The 24,349-nt window shown below is 40.4% G+C and overlaps 2 protein-coding genes across 6 annotated transcripts in view; both read left to right on the top strand.

The window, feature by feature from the left end:
* Nucleotides 1-24,349, top strand: part of TWNK (twinkle mtDNA helicase) — a 372,148-nt gene that overhangs the window by 18,749 nt on the left and 329,050 nt on the right. The window lies entirely within an intron of this gene.
* LZTS2 (leucine zipper tumor suppressor 2) overlaps nt 13,872-24,349 on the top strand; it is a 61,992-nt gene continuing 51,514 nt past the window's right edge. For 2 of the 3 annotated variants that reach the window (XR_010068202.1, XM_063307057.1), the window contains exon 1: nt 13,877-14,015. The gene's annotated coding sequence lies outside the window, so the exon portion shown is untranslated. Of the gene's footprint in view, nt 14,016-24,349 lie in introns of all 3 variants that reach the window. The other variant, XM_063307058.1, reaches the window with a different exon arrangement.

Raw genomic sequence — 24,349 nt, 5'->3', positions numbered from 1 at the left:
GAGGATACTATGGTCAATGGTAACAAATGTCACTGAGAAATTTAAAAGTTTAGGAGAAATGAACCACCCCTGTTCAGGTCTCCCCTCAGGTCATCCATAAGAGTAATTAATGCAGTTTACATCCCATGCTTAGACCTGAATATCAACTGGAAGGGATCCAGAAAACCTGCTTCATCCACAGTCCTCTGCAGTTGCTCCCCTACCCCTTCTCCCCCTAAAAAGAGAAGGCTGAAGGCAGGATGGTAATTAAGATGGCAGGGTTGAGTCATGGCTTCTTGGGGAGGCAGTTTGCCGTTACCTCCTTCAAAGGCTGGTCTGCTCCCTCAAGAACACATTTCCCAACTTCCACTCCCACCTCATCATTCCCTTTCTGGCTGCAGGTAAAAGGCAGAAGGAGCACAGATTTACAGGTGGTGTGACTTATCCCACAGAGGACTCTTGTCTGCCTTCTAAAAGTCACAGCTTGAAAGAGTCCCACTTGACACCACAACTGCAAGACATTACTTCTGTCCTCTCATGTGAACATATACATCCATCATCCAACTCTGCTTGAATATGAACGATTTTGTCAGCAAAATGCCTGGCACTCTGACCATAGCAGGGTCTTGCAATCCAGCAGTCCCCAAGGGGGAATGAGTCGTGTTAAATAAGGCAGATGGGCAGAAATTTACAGCATGATGTGTGCAGAGCAGTATTGATGCTTCGGTTCTCTTTCCTCCATGTTTTAGGTTAAACCTGAGAAGTCATCTTAACTTTTTGTCTTTTGTTAGCATTGCTCCAGGCATTTGCTTCTATTTAAACATTTTTGAAGTATAAATGGCCTCATTCACCAGACTGTTATGAGAATGAAATGGAATATCTTCATGTACATTGTCCTGATCTCAAAGGCATCTGGCACAAGCCACTTGTCCCCCATCATTCACCCCATGGACACCCACTCAGAGAAAGGTCAAGATGCAGATATTATATGAAAACTGAAACCAGCTATTGTAAACCTGAATGTCTGTTCTGTTAATTTCATTTTATGCACTTCAGAAATGGGAAATGGGGAAAACAAGTTTTTCAACAGCAAATCTGAGAGTCCTTCAACTGCAACAGGGATATAGCTTAGGGTGAAAAGGTGAAAGGTCCCCTGTGCAAGCACCGAGTCATGTCTGACCCTTTGGGGGGACACCGCTTCCACGACGTTTCCTTGGCAGACTGTAGCGGGGTGGTTTGCCATTGCCTTCTCCAGTTGTCACCTTCTCCAGCAAGCTGGGTACTCATTTTACCAACCTCGGAAGGATGGAAGGCTGAGTCGACCTGAGCTGGCTACCTGAGAATCCAGCTTCTGCTGGGATTGAACTCAGGCCGTAGGGAGAGTTTTGGTTGCAATACTACCACCTACCACTCTGCACCACACAAGGCTCCATATCTTAAGGTACTTAGGCCCAATTGCCTTCCTTATCTTCTTAACTGCAGACATATTCATGGCTGATCAAATTCCCATGCCTAAGTGCAGTTTTGTATTGTGGATTCACAGAGAGAATTGCCAAAGACTTTGGAGAGTGAGCCTAACTACATGTCCCTGTCGACTCTGGTGCTGCCTCAGCATTCTCCCCCAAAGCAGCACTCTGTTTAAATATTAAGCATCTTGGCTGAAATATTAAACATTCTGACTCTTCCACAATCAGTGTTAGGCTGGACACAGTGAAAGTGGAGGCAGGGCATTGTGCCAAATATCTTGATGGAATTGACTGTCTCTACTCAAACAATCCTATATTGGGGGTGGGGGGATCAATTCCCCACACAGAAAACACTTTTTAAAGACTTACCAAATGGAAGTTAGCCTATTTTAAATATTCATTTTCATTTGCTGAAAGGGCAAGCCAGGAAGCTGCCCATCCACCCATCCATTGGATTTAAATCCTGCTTGTCTCTTCAGATGAGTGATCTCTTAGGAATTTTTGTAGGGAAGAATAAGAGAGTACAATCCAGCATTCTTGCTTTTCCAGAGACACCTTCAGATTATGTGTTTAACCATGAAGGAGTCAAAAGGGAATAGCTTATCTTGGAAAATATTAGCTAAGTTTAGACACTGGTGAAATCCAGATATTTGGAAGCTTGTTGTAGTTACTGAATGACAGAAGAGAAATTAGTGTAGTATTGAGTTATAGATGACCTCTTGTTTATTGCTTCAAAGCAGCAATTGAATTGTTACTCTACAAGAAGATAAGATGGATTCACAGGGTGCACTAAATTATAATATGATCTGTCTACTTTTGGCTTAGCATTAAGTACGAAGTCAACCATTGTGGTGTATGGCTTATCATTATGTGTGTGAACCATGTATGCTGGGGCTTAGTCAATGAATTATGGCTTAGTGCAATATACGAACTCCCTCAGAATCAAATGATTGCAGTCAACTGTATATGTCTTCAGAGAGAACTAAGTTACAGCTGAAGACAATAAATGTCCTTATTGATTCTTGAGCTAATTTATATCAGTGGATTTGACAAAATACTCAGCAGTATGAACAAATCTGCCTGTTTCTCTCAAAGAACAGTTGAACCTTTGGACTGTCAACTGGTATTTTCAGATGGAGGGCTTCTTGTTTCACCAGCCAAAAGGTTTTGTACTGTACTTCTAACTTTACTAAAAAGGATAAGAAAAGTGAGGGAAGAAGGTGTTTGAAAAGATGTTATCTGGGAATCCATCAACATATTCTCTGAATAAAGCAGGATGACTGTACTGTCAAAGTCTTGTCTGGAAGTGCCCACTATTAAGTATATTACTAGGTATAATACAATTCTTCTTTTTAAAAGTCATGTGATATTTGAGTCTTCAGTTATTATTATAGCTGTAGGACTCATCCGGATGTCCGGCTAACTGCAGTACAAAGATGCCTTGATAACAATTTTTAGAGGACATATCATGACATTGCCTCCAACTCCTTCTCAGCCTGTCAGGGAGGCAGCTTGAAGTTGCATTTGGCTGTTTCAGTTTTAAAGTAGTGTTCCTCATCTTCTTCCAAGACACAAATCTTGCTGTATGAACAATCTGAGACCATTCTTTGACAATGATGGAGATAATTCAATCAGGAGCTGGGGTCTGTCCAACTCCTATTGACCTTAGCCTGCTTCAGGCATGCCCCCCCCCTCCAGTCACTAGGCACTGCCCTAGATGACCATTTTGGCCTGAGCTGCTGCTGACAGATATCTAGTTCCTGCCGATGCATCTGCCAGTGTAATGCTTGGATGGTCTTTCTGCTGCTTCTGCCAAGAAATGATTTCACATGGCTGTACTTTCTCCTGGATTTATTAGTTGTAGTGGACAAGTCATTTTTGCCTATACTCCGTGAGCTACTTCTGTGTGTGCCAGCTATCACCACTTGATATCAACCCTGCTATTCCCTACTGATCTGGGATATATAGGAGTCGGGCTGAAATTGACAACAATTTCCCCTTTTCAGCTGAGTGACAGGTCACAAGTGCAGCTGAGCAAGTGGACTGAATCCAGCGTTGTCTCTGATGACCACTCACTGCTAACACTGACATGCCCTTGCAGCCATCATACATTGTTTTCTCCCATTTCACCTGATGCCTTTCTGCTATGTATGCAACCAATCAACGGGGCTGTCATAAAATTATGGTGACATTGTCCTTTATGTAATGTTCTAATGAGACAGCAACAGTCAACACATTCTGTCTCAGGGCCAATATGTTTTTTTGTGAAGATAATGTTTATGATTGTACTATGGTGAACCTATTGTTGGATTGCATTATTATAAATTTAACCAGAAGACCTGTGCCATTTAATAAACTCTTTTCATGTAAGCAATATTTATCTTGTATAAGAGAAGCTTATTTATTTATTTATTTATCTATCAAATTTTATCACTGCCCATCTCCCCCCAAGGAGGGACTCTGGGTGATTAGAAGAAGTTCAAAAATGGTGCAAAGTATTTAAGAAGCTAGTGATTCTTCAGCAAAAGGACCTGAAATTATTAGAGAGAGAGCAATTTTGCCTTAAAAGAAAGTACAAGCTTAATGAGTTTTCTTCTGTTCTTTTTTTTTTTTAATGCTGGTGCCTCACTCCCCCATCTTTACTGTTTGTTTTTGTGGTGGAAGAGCTAAAAAGGCAGAACTTTAACTGCAAGGCTGCCCTGAAACCCAGTAAAAGGTCTCCATAGCTTAGCAGCTCTAGGGAGAGAAGACAGGCTAGGGGTGTGGAGATTGGTGAGAGATGCTGGCAATGGGAAACTGGCCTGCCTTGCCCCTAGCCTTGTGAGGCATCAGTGTTGAAAACTGTAAAATGACATTTGTGTGATTTGAGCTATAACATTGAGCTCAAAGAAAATTTGATCACCTGCCCAACACTGACAACAACATGGGATCACTTGCAGGTGGCACCAGTCTAAGAGTCTCACCAAAACCCCAGAGGAAGGTCCCCTCAGAGCATCCCTACTTGATAGTTTTTTAAATGTTACTCACTTGTTCTGGGAGAGATTCAGAAATCTTCCTTCAACTTGTCAAAACTAAAGGATGAAACAACATCTTACTGCTAAATCACTGAGAAAAAACAATTCCTCTTACATTAAATTCATCTACTGCTCTTGCAATTAGGTTTATCATGCTTATATTGTAGGTGTATGGGGCCATTTTTAATAATTTTCATATTAGATTATAAAAAAATCATTAGTCTCCATTCAATCCAATTAAGGTCCTACAACTTTCTGACTAACACCTTTTGTGCTAATTTAAAGACTTTGTTGTTTATTCATTCAGTCGCTTCCGACTCTTTGTGACTTCATGGACCAGCCCACGCCAGAACTTCCTGTCGGTCGTCAACACCCCCAGCTCCCCCAGGGACGAGTCCGTCACCTCTAGAATATTATCCATCCACCTTGCCCTTGGTCTCCCCTCTTCCTTTTGCCTTCCACTCTCCCCAGCATCAGCATCTTCTCCAGGGTGTCCTGTCTTCTCATTATGTGGCCAAAGTATTTCAGTTTTGCCTTTACTATCATTCCCTCAAGTGAGCAGTCTGGCTTTATTTCCTGGAGGATGGACTGGTTTCCTCTTGCAGTCCAAGGCACTTTCAGAATTTTCCTCCAACACCACAGTTCGAAAGCATCTATCTTCCTTCTCTCAGCCTTCCTTAGGGTCCAGCTCTCGCAGCCATATGTTACTACTGGGAATACCATTGCTTTAACTATGCGGACCTTTGTTGTCAGCATAATGTCTCTGCTCTTAACTATTTTATTGAGATTTGTCATTGCTCTTCTCCCAAGGATTAAACGTCTTCTGATTTCCTGACTGCAGTCAGCATCTGCAGTAATCTTTGCACCTAGAAATACAAAGTCTTTCACTGCCTCTACGTTTTCTCCCTCTATTTTCCAGTTATCAATCAAGTTGGTTGCCATAATCTTTGTTTTTTGAGGTTTAGCTGCAGGCCAGCTTTTGCGCGTTCTTCTTTCACCTTCATCATAAGGCTCCTCAGTTCCTCTTCGCTTTCAGCCATCAAAGTGGTATCATCTGCATATCTGAGACTGTTAATGTTTCTTCCAGCGATTTTAACTCCAGCCTTGGATTCCTCAAGCCCAGCATGTCGCATGATGTGTTCTGCATACAAGTTGAATAGGTAGGGTGAGAGTATACCACCCTGATGTACTCCTTTACCAATCTTAAACCAGTCTGTTGTTCCGTGGTCTGTTCTTACTGTTGCAACTTGGTCATTATACAGATTCCTCAGGAGGCAGACAAGATGACTTGGTATCCCCATACCACTAAGAACTTGCCACAATTTGTTATGGTCCACACAGTCAAAGGCTTTAGAATAGTCAATAAAACAGAAATAGATGTTTTTCTGAAACTCCCTGGCTTTTTCCATTATCCAGCAGATATTGGCAATTTGGTCCCTAGTTCCTCTGCCTTTTCTAAACCCAGCTTGTACATCTGGCAATTCTCACTCCATGAATTGCTGAAGTCTACCTTGCAGGATCTTGAGCATTACCTTACTGGAATGTGAAATGAGTGCCACTGTTCGATAGTTTGAACATTCTTTAGTGTTTCCCTTTTTTGGTATGGGGATATAAGTTGATGTTTTCCAATCTGATGGCCATTCTTGTGTTTTCCAAATTTGCTGGCATATAGCATGCATTACCTTGACAGCATCATCTCACAAGATTTTGAACAGTTCAGCTGGGATACCGTCCTCTCCTGCTGCCTTGTTGTTAGCAATGCTTCTTAAGGCCCATTCAACCTCACTCTTCAGGATGTCTGGCTCTAGCTCACTGACCACACCGTCAAAGCTATCCCCAATATTGTTATCCTTCCTGTACAGGTCTTCTGTATATTCTTGCCACCTTTTCTTGATCTCTTCTTCTTCTGTTAGGTCCTTACCATCTTTGTTTTTGATCATACCCATTTTGGCCTGGAATTTACGTCCAATGTTTCAAATTTTCTGGAAGAGGTCTCTTGTCCTTCCTATTCTATTGTTTTCTTCCACTTCTGTGCATTGCTTGTTTAAAAATAATTCCTTATCTCTTCTGGCTAACCTCTGGAATTTTGCATTTAATTGGGCATATCTCCCCCTATCACTGTTGCCTTTTGCTTCCCTTCTTTCTTGGGCTACTTCTAGTGTCTCAGCAGACAGCCATTTTGCCTTCTTGGTTTTCTCTTTCTTTGGGATGTATTTTGTTGCCGCCTCCTGAACAATGTTGCGGACTTCTGTCCATAGTTCTTCCGGGACCCTATCTACTAAGTCCAGTCCCTTAAATCTATTCTTCACCTCCACTGCATATTCCTTAGGAATATTAGTGAGCTCATATCTAGCTGATCTGTGGGTCTTCCCTAATCTCTTTAGTCTGATCCTAAATTGTGCAAGGAGAAGTTCGTGATCTGAACTACAGTCAGCTCCAGGTCTTGTTTTTACCGACTGTATAGATGTCCGCCACCTTTGGCTGCAAAGGATGTAGTCAATCTGATTTTGGTGTTGTCCATCTGGTGAAGTCCATGTATAAAGCTGTCTCTTAGGTTGTTGGAAGAGAGTGTTTGTTATGCAGAGTGAGTTGTCTTGGCAAAATTCTATCAGCCTATGTCGTGCTTTGTTTTGTTCTCCCAGGCCATGCTTACCTGTAATTCCAGGTGTCATCTGACTGCCCACCTTAGCATTCTAGTCTCCTGTGATGAAAATAATGTCTCTTTTAGGCATATTGTCCAGTAGGTGCTGCAGATCCTCATAGAACTGATCTACTTCAGCTTCTTCAGCATCTGTGGTTGGGGCATATATTTGGATCACTGTGATGTTAGATGGCTTGCCCTGAATTTGAATTGAGATCATTCTATCATTTTTTGGATTGTATCCAAGCACTGCTTTAGCCACTTTACTATTAATTATGAAGGCTACTCCATTTCTTCTGTGGTCCTCTTGTCCACAGTAGTAGATCTGGTGGTCATTTGATGTGAAGTGGCCTATTCCAGTCCATTTCAGTTCACTGACGCCCAAAATGTCTATCTTTCATCTTGACATCTCACCAATAACCACATCCAAATTGCCCTGGCTCATAGATCTTACATTCCAGGTTCCAGTGGTGTGTTGATCCTTAGAACATCGGATTCGCTGTTCACCACCAGCACCGTCGGCTGCTAGCCATCCTTTCGGCTTTGAGCTAGCTGCGTCATCACATCTGGGGCTAGCTGAACTCATCCTCTCTTCCTCCCCAGTAGCATTTTGACCATCTTCCAACCTGGGAGTCTCATCTTCCGATGGTATACTGACATATCTCTGGTTGTACTGATCCATTTAGTTTTCACGGCAAGAATACTGGGGTGGGTTGCCATTACCTTCCCCAGGGATCGCATTTAGTCTGACCTCTCTGTCATGACCTTCCCATCTTGGGTGGCCCTTCACGGTTTAGCTCATGGCATCATTGAGGTGCTCAAGCTCCAGCACCACGACAAGGTAATGATCCTTTGCTGAAGAATTTAAAGACTGCAAGATTATATATATGTTATATATAAGCACAACTGTAATCTTCTTGGTTAAAATCATGCTTTTTTTTGGTGGTCTTATCTACAGTGTCCACTGAGTGATTGTAGACTGGCAATAATATTTTCCTGTGTCAGCTTTTAATTCCCAGAGTTTTTGGACTCTTTTTAAGTTGTTTTTCAAGTATGTGCACTATTGCTTTTATAGAAGTCACACAAAAGTTCATTTTGTAGCTTAAGTGCTCCCAAAGTATAAACCTCTGCTGACTCATGGACTCTTTGTTCAGTTGCTACACTCTCTAAAAGCACTATGCTCAGTCTTCAACACAATCAACTTTGGAGTTGAACCAGATGCTTTCTTACTGTTTTCTCTTACTAATGATGTGTAGTGTCTCTTTATCACAGCCTCAATTATGCATTCTGCTTTGACAATTGTGTGTACTATCTGGACATTTGGGAAGAACCTATTCTAACATCAGTTGTGTCTGAAATTTTTGCAGACTAGTACCAACAGAAAATGGTTCTGTAGATATTTTTGCTGTTTGCAGTTTTGTAAAGCTGGTCTTGATACATTTGAGAACTATTTCATTTACTTGATTTTTTTGTGCTCTTCACCTTTTAAATCCTAATAAGCCAAAACAGATTGACTACCATGAAACTCCCAACTATACCGGGGAAACTTGCGGAATGTTTTCATTTTTGCAAAGCAGAAGCATATCTTTACCCCTTTAGGCTGGGAGAGTGTTAAAAATCCTTTAAATAAGTCAAACATCTGTTCTTCATGATTTTGAAAAAAATAAAATTCCTGGCAAATTAAAAAAAAGTATTGTGGAACATTTCAAAATAAAAAAATAATTAAGATCTTTCAATTGTATAAGATTGCTGTGGGGGCAATGGAATCATTTTTTCTTTTTGCATAAAGTTCCTATATAAATGTTGAAATTTTGTAAAGTAGCTTTTATCCATATGTTCCTTGAGCAGATAACTTTTGGAGTATGTTCTCCAATTTCAAACCTGCATGGTTTTCATTATCACACAATGATCTCCAACATAAAAACTATACGTTTCATCTACAATTTTCCAAGGCATTCTATATGCAACTAAATAACAGTGGTGAAACCTAATATACTGGCATTCCTTGATAATGTCTGATTGGAGTTATTAGTGGCATGGGTTACTTGCAGCATTAACTGTGATCCGATAAGAAAACTTAATTATGTTGATGATATCTCCTTGATGTACACATCAAGGGTACACATCTTTGAAGACCAGCTAGTGCACCAATGCATGTTGCTTCTACATCCTCACCAAGCATATTCTGTGATCAGAGTTTACTATTGGGCAATATTCAAGGCCCTTCTCTTTGGATTTCATCTGCAAGTGACCTTTTGTATGTTATCCTATCATCACCCACCACTATAATATAAATAAGTAAGGTTGTTTCCTTCAGCTTGGAAGATAGGTTTTGCTCTCTGCCCTGTCCCCATCCCTCTTGATGTCTCTCTTGAGATGTACATAATTGTTTCTGGAATACAGTAAATATCATAAGATTCAAAAAGAATTGTGTTAGGAATGGCTCTATAAACACTGTGACATCACAAAAAAATGAAAATTTGGAAAGTTATTAAAGTAATGCCTAGATATCGTGAGGGTTGTATATTCAAGACCATCTGATTTTGTATATATTAATAAGGTTACCTTAGGAAGCTTAGAAGAACATATTGGTAAGGAACTATATAACTTCCAAGCAGTTTTTAAAAAATATCCTGCAGAGAGTAGAACAGAATGCCACTCTTGAAATTGGGAAAGAATTGTTTCTCCTCACAAACTGTACTCAAAAAGTCACAACCATGCTATAATCCACACTACATATCTGGTACCTGGAAGATGTATTTTATTTTTTTCCTCTCATGTGCAAAAGATACTTGCAGTGAAAAGACTTAATTGGATTAAATTGTGCTACAGACACAGGATACTAGGGGCAAAATGATATGTTACAAAAGAAACACAAGGTACCTTGGCCTATGGTTGTTAGGTAATGTGAAGGGGGTTGTATGTATAGATTTTGTGGGGAGAATTGGTGAGAGGAGGGAGATGCTGACCTTTTGCCCATGGTTGTTTTTTCTTTTCTTTGGAGAAGGCTCTAATGCTGGGAAAGGCGAAAGGAAAGGAAACTTCTGGAGAAGTTTTCTTCATATAGGATTAACAACTCACAGCAGAGGGAAAAAAAGCCTATTTTTGCATAAACAATTTAAAGGCAAATTCTCCTGCAGGGATATTGCAAATCAAATAGTAGAGATCTGCTAATACATCATAATTTACATTTTACTCACCCCATAGAATAGACAATACTAAACTAAACAGACTATTGGCTGGACTTCATAGCTCTTGTCATGTGATAAGGAATAATATACAATGAATTTGGGGTGGAGTGTAGAGACTTTCTGCTCCTGACCACTGTGAGCACAAAGGCTATAAGCAGTTGAGTTTTAGGAACAATGCCTACAAACACAGAAGTCTTTCCATACAGTTTAGGACTCCTGCAAAGAGAGAGATTGTCTCCAATCCTATGAGCTGATAGTAGCTGAGAAAACATGTGTGATTCTTTCTTTTCAAATGTTTCTTGAACATATGGCTAATATTAATGGCAGACTTTAATTCAACTTTCACTAACTTGGTGCTCTCCAGGTCTGCAGATAAATCCTATAATTCTTAGCCCTAATTCCCATGCTTGTTGGAATTCTCTTTGATTCATCAGGATAGAAGAAGGAAGGGAGGTAAAGGACAATCAGGATTGCAAGATTCTCTTACTATAGCTTGTCTCAATGAAGTACTATAGTTCTGGTCTTCCTGTGGAGTCTGTTTCCTGATCTTGTCTACCTTGAAGGGCTTGGGGTGAGATGAGGTGATAGGAACCTGTGAATAAGAGACCTAGTACTCTTCCTCCACCAGAAGCTAATCTGTTTAGTTTAAGAATCATATCGAAAACAAAATGAACATTTTGTGCCACCTCTTAATTTGCCCTGCTATTGATCCTTGTAGTGATCTTGCTGTTGATGCTCCTCCATTCCTGTTAAAGAGATTTCTTTTAAGAGAGGTCTAACATTGTTTCACCAGAACAGTGAATATGTGATAAAGAAAAGCCTATGTGAGATTCTACCACCATCATCACCACAGTCGCTGCTGAAGCACCACAAATAGTATATATAGCAGGGCTTATATTGCAAGAAGAAGGAAAATATCATTTTAACATTGGCTTCACTAACACAAAGTTAGGTGGCTTCAGCTATGGGCTGGATATATGATGTCAGACTGATGGTTATTGAGTAACTGTATGAGAAAAAAATTCAGGCAGCAAAAAGATAGACGAATATAGCAAGTACTTTGCACATATGTATGCACTGCTGGGGGAAACTGAGATATTTGAAAGGATAAGCCTCTTTAAATGGGTGGATGCTAGTGTTTTTTTTTTAATAGTTAATTGGAGCCTGATGCTAAAAAAAAGAAGAAATCTCAGCTGGGTCAGTGAAACAGGAAGAGGGTTGTCCATGTGTTGTTCCCCCACCCACCCTGACTCCGTGCAGACAGTGGGATTGTCTGTGTGCTTCTGCAGAAACAGGCAATGCAAGCAAGGATCTCAGCCCCATCTCTCAGAGAAGAGGCTGAGAACTTGCTTGCTCCCACTTTGTTGAGAAATTATGTTTTTTATAATTCTGCATTGCTATATATTTGGAATGTGTGCATTTGTTTTTGTAAAAGGTGAAAAAAGACATTATTCAATGGCAGTATGTGCTTCTCAAAAGGAATCTAATGGAGTGGAAAAACAGGCTTCTGCTCACTCCCCCAGCAAAGGAAGTTAACTCCTGTCTTGCAAGCAACACAGGAAACTTGCTTGCCTTGAGATGCTTACACAGCTAATGACAAAAAAAATTCATGCTTGCTTGACAAATCTTATATAATCATTCCACTGGAAATCATGGTTAATTATGCATCATTTTACAGCCATGTGTCTCACTTAAGGAACTTAAATAAATTCAGGGACTCTCATGTGCTTCCCCTTTTTTCAGAGTGTTGTGTTTACTTCCTTGTTTCTGCATACATTTTGCCAAATGTCCCTTTCTTCCTAGTTTCCAGAGATAGTCTTTTTGCAGTGGACTCCCACACCTTATTATTACATGCATAGAAAACTACTCTTCTCATAGTACTTCAGATATCTGAATAAACTCTGATCTGTAACAACTTGTGAAATAATAAATGTGTTAATTTTATGGTGCCAGAGATTTCTTTGTTGTTTTCTTTCTAGCTCTTCACTGAATTGTCAGGAAGTCTCTTTTTTCAAAATGCTGTAGTTTAGCAGAACTTCAAATATCCACCAGGGCTCAATAATATCCCAAGTCTTTTTTTTTTTTCCCTTTTGGATGCTCATGTGGGGCAGGAATCCTACCATATTTTGCAGGTTAAGTTGGAAGCAGAGCTACAATTTTCATAAGATAATGCAAGCATCAGCTTATTACTTTGAAACAAAGGGAGTTCAGGATTAAAACAGGTAATTTGTTATAATACAAAAATACATAAATACAGCACGAGCCGGTCCTGCACGTGATGGAAATGCGAATGCTCCGATGGTGCCTTGGACTAACGCGATTCGACCACACCATGAACGATGACATCCGACGACTGGGAGTCGCGCCAATCATGGCAAAACTGTGGGAAGGAAGGCTCAGATGGTATGGACACGTCATATGCAGCAAAGAAGACTCAGTGGCGGGAACAGCCATGCTCCTGGACCCTGGGGGCCGGCGGCCCCGTGGTAGACCCAAGAAACGGTGGATGAACCGTATTAAGGAGGACATGGAATGCGTGAACGTCACCCCTGCAGATGCCTTGGACCGAGCCAAATGGAGACGGATATGCCGACAAGCGGACCCTGCCATTGCGTGGGAAAAATGCTAGGATGACAACAAAATACATAAATACACCAATAAATCTTGTCAAGGTCTCTAACCCCTGAAAAAGATAAACAGCCTCCTGTATACAATGAATTCAATATATATTTATTATAAAATGTTAGGCGTGTTGTTACATTCAGGATTTTAACTTGTGTCATGCATTGTACACTTCATGGTTTACTATGATTTTCTATAACTGAATCAAGCATGTTGTAGAATTTCTGTCTCCAGTGGTTTGGCATTTGATATAATGGTAGTTCAAGGATAGTGGTTTAGTTTGTTGTTTTTTAAAATATGTATGAAACTTACAGGAATGAAATCATGAGGACCATCTTGGTTCATTATTAAAGCAAGCAGTGAGCCAACTTTTGAATGTTCCTAATTGTTCACAGTCAGTCTGGATATTAAGAGAGAGAGAGAGAAAAAATAACATGTTGAATAGGGACCAAACATCAATAGTTTTTAAAGTTTAAAATGGAGTGCAGGAAGTTTTAGGCAGACAACCTGATTAATTTTCAGAAAGATCTAAAGGACTAAGGGTACTTCTGAAGAGGTCTGGCAACTTGACATTGCAGTGACAAAGGAAATTCAATCTCTTTATATGTGTGTGTGCACACAATCACTTGTAAGTTAGGCAATATTTTACATTTTGGAAATAAATAATACATAAAATATATAATACATAAAAGTTTACACCAGAATACATTTACTCACTTTTCAGCACCAGCTTCGTATTATTTTACTTCGTCCTGTTTATGTAGGCCGCTTCCCCACTCTTGACTCCCAGCGCCTTCTCACGTCACTAAATGGGTCCTCTCTTTCCCTCGCCCACTTTGGATCATCCGAGGCCAGCCGCCGGCCGTCTAGAGTCCCCCGAGGCGGTCCCCTTTCCTCCGTCCGTCCGTTTGCTCGACTGGCAGCCTATCTGGGGAGGCTTTAGGGGGTGGGAGCCGGGCGGAGCCTGAATCTGAGGTAGAGCATGGAGAGAAGTTGGGGCGGCAGTCGAATGGGGTGGCCGAGAGGAGCCGGCCGCTGGAGTCGGCTGTCCTAGCGCTCATCTCCGCGGGGGTGAGTGAGCAGCTGCCTGAATGCGAGGAAGGTAGGTCTCAAACGAAGAAAAGGGTGGTGGTTGTTTGTTAAAAGGCGGGAGCGTCGGTGGTATCTGCGCGAGAGCAAGAGAGTGCAAAAGTGTTTTGTATTCCTGGGGAAACTGGGATCGGACCTTTAAAATACGTTAGCCAACCTCGTTCTAGCCTAGCATGTTAAAGGAACTCCATCGCGTGTGGTTAGCTGTCGTTTAGTATGTCGTGTGAACTAAGAACACTGGCGTGGGTAAGTTGTGATTCCTTCAAGCGTGTCCTGTGAGTGCAGCCAAAGGGTATTTACAGCAGAAGTAGGAAACCAACTGGAGAAGCCATATGTTTTGAACGTGTGGAGACCTGCATTTTAAATATGTATATTTATACTTTGAGGTGGGTTGGGGAACTGACACACCTTTTCAGTTTCACATTGGTGTTTAGCTAGCTTAGTTCTACTGTTCTTTGTTTGTCTTGTATTTCAGAACTATGTATGTTGAACATCCGGGAATGAGGGTGGGATTGTGTATAATATAACAAGTAAATGCCTAAATAAATAAGTGAAGAAATGGCTCACATTTAGGGGACTGAGCTTCTCTAGGACAGTCTCCCCCAACCTGGTGTCCTCCAGATGTGTTAAGCCACAACTCCCAGGAGTTGAAGTTCAAGCACATCTGGAAGAGGCCAGGTTAGGGAAGGCTGATGTAGAGGATGTGAGGTATTATGTACTGTAAGGAAAAGGCTGTGTTGCAGAAGTCATGGATCTGGGGGAGATACATAGCTTATGGTGTATAATGGGCTTTATGGGGTTGTTAGAGATTCATAAAAAGACTGAAAGACCAGGCAGGATGTGATGTGAGGATGGACAGTGGCTGGAAAAGCAGGGAAATGGCTAATATATTGGTCTGTAGGAGTGAATCTGAAGGAACATTTATTTATACAGGAAAAAGTCCTGGGGCTCAAGGATCTGATTGTCTGAACCTGAGATTACTGTCACTGTAAGGATTGCCTGGCATATGAAGAAGATATTTGGAGTTGTGGTGGTGCCTTCTCTTCCCCGTCTAGGGATTCCTCTAGCACAAGTTTTCTGTGAAGCTTCTTTTGAGTACAAACAGTTCTCTGCTCCCCTGGCAACCTTTCCTTTTCCTTTCAAAATAGCTGTTCTTCCCCATCTCACAGCCACTTAGGAAAAACTGGCTGCCTTGAAATCAAATACAGGGCAACACTCCTGATCAGAAGAATGACTAGATTTTTCCCCCTCCCATTGTCCCATAATATATCTATTCCTGCTTTTTTATATTGTCTTACCTACATTTCTGGTTAGTCTTATGCTGTTACCTGGATTAGCAATAGGCATACTGTATAAGGCATTTCGGTTTGTTTTGGACACATTGTCCATACTTTCTGGGTATCAGCTTTCAGCCAAAGATGCAGAGGAGTCAAACAATTAAAAATGTACTTGAGAATAAGATTTTTTTCTCACTAGTTTTGAGAGCAGAGTTTGTAGTTTAAATCAGAGGATTCTCATCTGTAAAGTGGAGGTAGATTCTTCATGATTATTTCTAGTTCTATACATGTTTATTCATCAGTAAGTTCTCCTATTGGCTTTATTTTATTTCAAATAAATATGTATGGGCCTGCAACTTTAAAATAGAGAAGAGAGTTTTATTGGTTGTATGTATGCCTTCTAAGCCCCCTAAGTCCTGCTGTGCTGCCTCACGGTGGCGGGATAGGGCGGGGGTTGGTTCATCCTGGGAAAGATGAGCGAAGAAAGTCAGAAGTGCATGCTAAAAGTAGGTAATCCCAGCAGAGTCACCCTAGCTGTGAAGGTTATCTTAACTGCCTAGCTAAAGCAAGCAGGCACCTATGTTAGACAGCAGCAATATATGAAAATGCTGGATGCAGACAATCACTTTAGTGACAATGGCAAAGGCATCACTTCATACTGTGCTGGAGAAGGCACTAATAAACTGCTCCTGTGAAAACCATATGGGTAGGCAATATAACGTGGGTGATGATATAGTGCTGGATGATGGCCCCTCAGATTGGATGGCACTCAACATGTTACTGAAGAAGAGCAGAGGATCTTTCAGAGTACTAATGATTTTATGATGTAGCAAGATTAAAGCTTTTGGGAAGAATAGTTGCTGATGTTGCCATGCAGGAAAAGAATCCAAAGCTGCAAAGACAGAATTACAGTAGGAACATGGAACATAAGAAGCATGAACATGGGGAAACTCAGAATAGTGAAAGATAAAATGAATTGATTACACACTGACATTTTAGGCATCACCAAACTGAAATGGTTTGGAATTGGGCTCTTTCAGTCAGAAGATCATACTGTTTACTACTCAGGACATGAAAAACAAAGAAGGCATTGCATTAGTAATCAGGAAGGATATAGCAAGGACAGTACTTGATACTCTGAAATCAATGACTGAATAATATCAAATAGACTCTGTGGACAACCCTGTAATATGAGACTTATCCAAGTTTATGCTCCAACCAATGATGCAGAAGAGTTTTATGAGTTTTATGGTCACGTTCAATCTGAATTTGACAGAACAGGCAAGCAAGATGTGCTGTTTGTGGTTGGACTTTGGAATGATAAAGCTGAAAATATAAAGGAAGAAAATCTAACAGGAGAACATCATCAACAATCCCACAGGCTGACATTGACTTGATGGCACATAATCAATTATAATCAATGCTTCCTAAGAATTAAGAAGAACCTCTTAAATTAAGAGGAATATATTAATGCACGAATTAAGAAAAAACTCTTCAGCAAAATCCTCATGAGAACATGTTTACATTTGTTCTCTTGTTTTTGAAAATAAAAACTTTACTTTTCCAGCTTACAGCTGATGGCAAAATTCGAAGTAGTTGAAAAAGTAATTTTTAAAATGGTATTTCTTCTGCCTAGATTTTTGGAAGTGTGGGTCATTGTACCTCTGTTCTTCCAAACCTGTTTTTTTAATGTTCCGAAAGCCTGTGAGAACGAAATTGGCAAGATGGCATTTTTATTGGACACATTCTTGTTAACAGATATAACATATGCAACATTTTGGAGGATTATAACGCTTCTCTTCAGAACTTGTAATTGAAACTGTATAGAAGCCAGTGGCAGATTCCAGGCTGACAGCAGCTGCTCAGTGGGTAGTTCATTGGGTACTAAGTAATGAAACGGTTTCTGCCTTGTGTTTGGAGTATGATTTGATATTCCTGTAATATAATACTTAGACCTCTAAGGCTGTAGGAATTTAGGAGTGGGAAAGAAAGAAGAGAATAGTAGGGGCTTCTAAGCTGTGTGTGATTTGCTGATTAGCTGAAAAGAGAATAAACTCCTGCGCTTTCCATTGGCAACAACCTAGGAGTTTTTCTGCATTTTGTGCTGTGTATAATTTCTCATACTTCTGTCTGCTAGGTCAGTGAATGCTGGTTGGGGAATTCTGGGAGTTGAAGTCCGCACATCTTAAAGTTTCTGAGGTTGAGAAACTCTGCTAGGCTATCCTAAACTGTGGGGCTCATGTTTATGGATTTCAATGGGCTTAATGTCTGTAATATCTGGTGTAAATAACAAGAAGTGAATTGCATGCCAACAAGGGAAGATAACGTGGACTGCTTGTGGAATTTGCACATACACAAACTCAGTTGTCAGCATGAAAGAAATGTGAAGGAACAGGCAGCCTTCTCCAGCTATACTCTGATTAGCTGCAGAAGAATGTTTGGCTATGACACTGGCTAGAGGGGTTTTGTTTTGTTTTTTGAAGGGGGAGTTGAAATGCCAGTGTGGAGGACAGCAGGAGGATTCACCTTGAAACAACAAGTAGTTTTTACTCTGGTAGGATGTGTCCTCTATTATTTTTCTGCAAGGACAAGCATCTTTGGTGGTTGTCCTTTAGTTCAGGCTGCATTTGTTTTCTGTATCTCCCTGCTTGCCAACCATGTGGTATGAGATGCAGAGTGTAGTTGTGGTGATGGAACTCAATTTTCTAGGCACAATTGGAATTTTAATGTTGCCTAGAGGGAAGGAGTCTTAGATATGTTTCAGAAGAGAAACCAAATTCCATTAGGCTGCTGTTAAAATTAATTGCTTGTGCTTTTAACTTGGGTGCCCAAACTAGCTTTCTGGGTGGAGAATTCTACTGTGCAGCAGCCAGATTTACAGTTTAGATAATTATAAAGTGGAAGAATGATAGTGATGGAAAGCAGAGACCCCCCCCCATTTAATAAATAAAAACTATTTTGGTATCTCTAAACTGAGCAGGTAGAAAGAGGTGGAAGCTTAAGAATCTTGATGGACTTTAAGAAGGAATTTTTTATATTTTGCTTATGTATCCTTTGATGTTCCTTAGCTTTCATTTGGCAACTGGATAGGGAATGTAGAGTGATATGGAATTGGTAGCTTATTATGAAAACCTTGATTGCAATTTAGGCTTATCACAGGATCCACAAGCAAAATAGTTGCAGTGATGTTTTGCTGGAGCTTCTAAGTTTCATTTTTTTTTTCCTGCTGCTTTAGGAAAAAGTCAAACAGGGTGCATAGCTTACTTTCAAGATCTGAGACAAGTAAGGAACATAACAGAGAAAGCTCTCTCAGAGATCTCTGAGCAAAGTTTACAAGATTGTATTCGTTGGATTTGTGAATATGGGATTTGTGTTCCAGGTTGAACTGAATTGTCTTGATGGTTCTGTTTTTGTTTGATTAACTTAAAACAGCTCTCTCTTTTGGCTGAAAGGTAAGCCTTTTGTTCATTCTGTAGATAAGGAACTCTTTATAATTAGACCAAAGCACAGCAGATTTGACTAACAGAAGAATACAATTTAAAAAATAAAAATAAAAAACCTCACATTTTGAAAAACTCCCTCTCTCTCTCCCTTCTGTTTTTTTTTCCCTGTCCTTCATATTCCTTATATTTGTATTTGCTGAAAGGCAGATGGTTGGCTTGGAGAGGGATCTGGGGGTGATTTGTGTTTGATGGTCTGTGGATAATTGTGTGTGTATATAAAACAGGCTCCAAGCTATTGTTTAGCAAATGTATGGAATATTACAGCAGTCATCCCTAGGAACATCAAAACAAAAAAGGGGGAGGAACCTATAACCATGCTGGATGGGAATTTATTTTATTTTATTTTATTTTATTTATTCATTTATTTATTTATTTATTTGTATTTCAAATTTCTGTCACCACCCATCTCCCCCAAAGTGGGACTCTGGGCGGTTTACAACAAAATAAACAAATTAAATCCATAAAACATAAATTACAATACAAACCATCATTATAAATAGATAAATATAAGATCCTTGTGGCGAAAAGCTCTCATTCAGTGGGGAGGGTACTACGGCGCCAGCCACCCCCAGGAAGAGCTATTGCCCTTCCCATCCCGAGCAAGGTGGCAACTACAACTATGAGTTGTAGTTCAGCAGTTTCCCAGAGCACTGACTTGACAGAGGCTTCATTTAGGCAATCAATGAAAATAATACTTGTAAACACTCTCCTTAAAAATAATGCATTTAGTAACCTGGAAAGGACTTCAGCTTGGTGTTACATTTGGGGTGATCAGGAATTTGCTAAATAAAAGCTGGCCATCCTTATTATCTGTGTGCTGTCCTATGTCATGAAGCAGGTAACCTTTTTGAACAAGTGAATGGTATATCCCGCACTTGCTTGCTACCTTACCCAATCCTAAAGCAGTTTTCTTTCATTTTGTCCTCTGGCTGCCAAAATGTAGGATTTACACTGCCTACTTAATTGTGTATGGCACTTTTTCTTTGTGGCAAGAAAAAGAAAAAAAAACTGGGATGGTTGCTCTGACTTCCAAGGGGAGTGAATTATGTACCTACAACAAGGCTTTCTCTGTGTGAAAGCGACAGAATGGCTGAGAAAAAGCACCCATCAAACCATACAGCCTTCCAGTCTTCTGTTTCAAGGCAGTTTGCAGCTGTGATGGTAACTTCAGGGAAATGAATGTCAGGCTGTTTCAGAGCTTTTTACATACTGACAGCCTTGGGACTGCCTTTGCAGTTTGTTATTGCCTCGTGTAGTAATATTATTATAATTTATTCCTGCTTGTGTTGTGCTTCTGTCACATGTCTCCACTTCAACAAGGGCAATCCTTCGTTTTCACTTGCTTGTTGTGTTTTGAAATGCAACATTAATATTTTCAATAGAAGAGAATATCTGTAGTTCAGGGTTGAACTGTGGAGTTCTTGGTGCCCTCTGAGCTGGTTGTTTGCTTGCAGACGTTTCATTACCCGACGAGGTAACTTCATCAGTGCAAGTGAGTGTGGGGTTTGTTCCCTGTTTATATACAGTAGCTTGCCCTGCCAGTGTTGGTGGGGGTGTGGTTCTTTATAAAATTCTTTTACAATTTTATCAAATTGTAATCTTTAATGTGATAAAAGGGGAGCATTATTAAACTTCCCAAATGCTTTCTGGAGATTATTTGGATCCATTAGGTGCCTGTGACAGACCATCCACATTGGTTTCTCTAACCCATGGAGGTCACAGGTAGCTGTCAATTGTATCTGGATCAGGGCGTGATCCGACCATAGCAACAGGGTGATGGAAATCCCTTCCACCTCCAGATCATATAACATCTGCTCTGAGACAAAAATAAACTCTAATGTATGACCACTTAATGTATTTCAGGCCCAAGATTACTTGAGACAAGCTGACCCCCAGGTTATGGAGGTTGAAATCTCCCAACACCAGAGGGTGGGGGTTCCCAGAAGCCAGCTCCATTAGCCCAGGGAGAGATTCTGCCAGACAGCAAATTGAATGGTTCATCAGTAGGATCCCAAACTTGTCTCTACAGGGCAACCTGACATATAGGTGCTCTAGTATCTCAGGAGTAAAGTCCTTGATCACAGGTAAGGTGTTCCTCAAGATCAAAGCTCCACAACCTCCTCAATGTATTGAGCTTGCTGAAGGACCTGAAACACACTGTTTTGAAGAATTAGTGAAAAAATGGAAGGGCCGTAGCGCACAGCAGGGAGGAGTTTGGATGTAAACTGTTCCAAGTGTACAGTCTCCAGTGACCCCAGGTAAAACTGAGAAGCAAAGAAAACAAAAAAACTTGAATCTCTGGGTAGCCACCACAGTATGTTATCAATGGAACAATGATATCACTTGGTATAAGCCTTATACCATACGTTAAAAGTTATTTGTGTTCTGTGCCAGCTATTTTTAAAAAAGAAAATCTAGATAGGTAAGCTTCCAGAAGAGTGAGGGGAGGGATTTGGAGGGATGTAATGTGAAATGGGATTTTGCTTTTCTTACAGTACATTGAAACTTCCTGTTTACTTTAGAGCTCATTAGTATCGTGCCTGTGAATAAAAATAGATCTAGTTTCACATGCTTTATAATTCCTTCTGTAGTCAATTCAGTAGAAAATTGCTTCAGATATGCATAGTAAGATAGGACTTTGCACCCCAAGAGCCTGCGTACAAAAGAATACACATTGATTAATTGGAACTGTCCTTATATCAGGACAGGCTTGTATATGAACAACAGACATGTAGTACCTTGGGACATTTTTTTTCTATTCCAGAGCTACACATGTAGCATTTTAATTTGTCTTTCTGTTTTGGATGTGTAGCCTTTGTATTGTTATGGTTTCATGGGTTTGCAGAAGGTACCATATTGGCCTTCCACCTTGTATGAAATTACATTTTTTGGGTGGGGGTGGGGGATTGCATCTCAATAGAATCCCTGAAAACAGAGCAATAATTGTATCTGGTTAATTGCAGTTTCCTCCCAAATTTAATTAGATAGCAATCAGAAGTGGTCACAGCTCTTAAGGAAGATGCTGCTTGGCCAGAGTTTCAGATCTGAGTGCAGAAATGGGGGAGAACCATCTGTATGGTAAGCCAAGACAGAACTCCTTTTTATGGTCCTCGAGAACAATTCCTGCACTTCTTCTAAAATGGATCTAGGTCAATCCATTTCTGCTGCTTTTGTTGGAATTTCCTTGCTTTAAAGTGGTTCCGTGGTTACTCAATGTGTCCTGCCATACTCAGCAATAGATCACTGGAGCTTGCGTCTTAGGTTACTGTGTCTGGGGAAAATTGTCTGTAACTAATTGTTCCCTTATGTGTAGGAGGGGTATCAGGGTCCTGGACGTAAGGGCCTCTTCCTTCAAAATCCCTATTTTGCTGAATGTGATACAAGCAGCATAAACTTGCTTGTCATTTGTGATACATTAGGGCACTTAATGTTATGCTGTCTTAATCTGCCCTGAAAGATTTTAAGAGTGGTAGGTAGTTCCATTCTTAAGAAACTAATTCCTAACAGAGACATAACTGCTTGGTACTCTAAGTCCTTCAGTTATTTTAATTCTCCTCTTCTTGGTAAGGAAAGGAAGAACTGTAAACTGCTGACTAGCCTTTACAGTATGATCCGTCCCCCATGAACTTGTAGTAAAGGGTAGCCTTCCAAATTTGTGGTTAGCAATTTGCAGTGCTACATTTGAAAACTGCATGCGTTGGAAGCCATCACTAGACTCCATTCCATTCCACCCTGCTTCTCCAATGTTGATTTCAGGATTTTCTCTTGATGTGTTTAAATTAGATGCACATCTGATGTCTACACTGATGGCGTTAAACTTCATGAAATATGAACAAAGGGAACAGAGTGGAGTTCAGTCAGTAGCTTCTATCCAAAATAGGCAACATTTTTGATGGCAGAGATAGCAATGACCAAAAGAAGCCAGAGCCAGAAGGCACATGGTGGTAGCAAATCAAAGTTCGTTTCTGAAATGTGTGTTGCAATGCAAAAAGTAACATTCACTAAAATGATTGGCTTCTGGGCATGAAAAAGTATTGTTGGAGGCAGTCTGTAGGTAATGCTCTTTTAAAAACAGTGGGACTTTGACAGACCTGCACCTTTATCTGGATTGTAATGGGGCTGCAGGGTTTACTTTAGACACAGCCCTAATCCTGTTAATGTGACAAGGAATGTGTGACAAAAGGAGAGTTGGAAATCCACCTATCAACTATCTCTTCTCCACCATAACATAATTTTTCAAAAATTTTCCCTGGCAGGTGATCTCCAGTGCAGAAATTGCTTCAGAAACAGATCAAATCAGATATCAAATTTTGTGCATGGAGAACAAAGTATGTAGATTTATGTATGCAAAAAAAAAAGAAGAAGAAAGAAAAGAAAAGAAAAAAAGAGAAAAAGAGGCAGTGGGAGAAAGATAACTGATTTCAAATTGACCGGTGTTTTATTTTCCTGGCCACTCTTTTTGACCAGCAACATATTTGGAATTTTGAAAGCAGGTGGTGGTTGTGCTCACAAAATGGCTGCCTCAGTGGGCATGGGCAGTCATGAAACACACATTTATCAGAAAGTATCGCAGCACCCCCAGATTTTGGTGAAACCTTTGTGGGGCATTGTGGCAAATACATGTGATGCTAGATGTTGGTACTCTGTGTTGCAACATACTTAGATTCCTGTTTTGATTGGAAGTTTCTTAAAAAATTTTTTAGAATAGACTGATTTGGTAGAAGCCTGTCTGGCAGTAAAGGAAATATCTGGAGGCACATTGGTGTGAGCATCACATTGCTTCCCCCTACTGGAAAATTAAGCAGGAATAGAAGTTTAGGCTTTCTGAACTTCACCTTGTGTAACTAATTGGAACAAAATTGAGGTTTTTATCCAGAAATTGATAAGCTTCTCAAGGCATCATAACCAGATTTATTCTGAAAACTTGCAAGTGTCCACCTGAATGAAGTTTGGTTTCCATGCTGTATTTGCAGTCCTGAGACTGAATTGCTTATCTGGAATCCTGGGCTTCTAGCCATTTTGGGAAGGGTATCTTTGGAAAATAAATTGCTCAGATGTGAAATGAAAACTCTCACAAATAAGATGCAAGACAGTACAATAGTTACTTGCATGCTGTTGCCTTTGTGAAAGAAGTGCTTACAATGGCTTCCTTCAGCTGTGGACTGGTTGTTTTTGATGTCCTGCTCCTAGCCCGAGTTATCTGCTGATATTGTCTCAGGTCTGTAGCTAAGAGGACCCTTGTGGTATTGTAGTTCCTACATATAACATCGTGGAAAATGCTGCTACTTTCCCTTTTAAGTGAGGTTTGTTTTCCTCCAAGTCTGCAGCTATTTCAATGCAAGCCCAAACGTGCACGTGGTCTGTGTAAAACTCCAGACAGAGCCAGACAAGACTCCACTCTTTCATCTGCTGGGCAGAAACAGGCTTAACTGCTTTCCTGGGTTCTGATGAGGTAAGGGTCCAGTCACGTACATTTGCTTGCTTTGTGGCCTGCTTCTGCACTCTTCCTTTAAAGTGCTTCTGGTGGAGCAAGAATGGGTGGCACATTTCTTTTGTACCTTTTTTCG

Source organism: Candoia aspera, chromosome 6 (genome assembly GCF_035149785.1).
Source record: "Candoia aspera isolate rCanAsp1 chromosome 6, rCanAsp1.hap2, whole genome shotgun sequence".
Taxonomy (NCBI): domain Eukaryota; kingdom Metazoa; phylum Chordata; class Lepidosauria; order Squamata; family Boidae; genus Candoia; species Candoia aspera.
The sequence above is the reverse complement of the archived record's forward strand: the minus strand, read 5'-3'. Positions and strand labels throughout refer to the sequence as shown.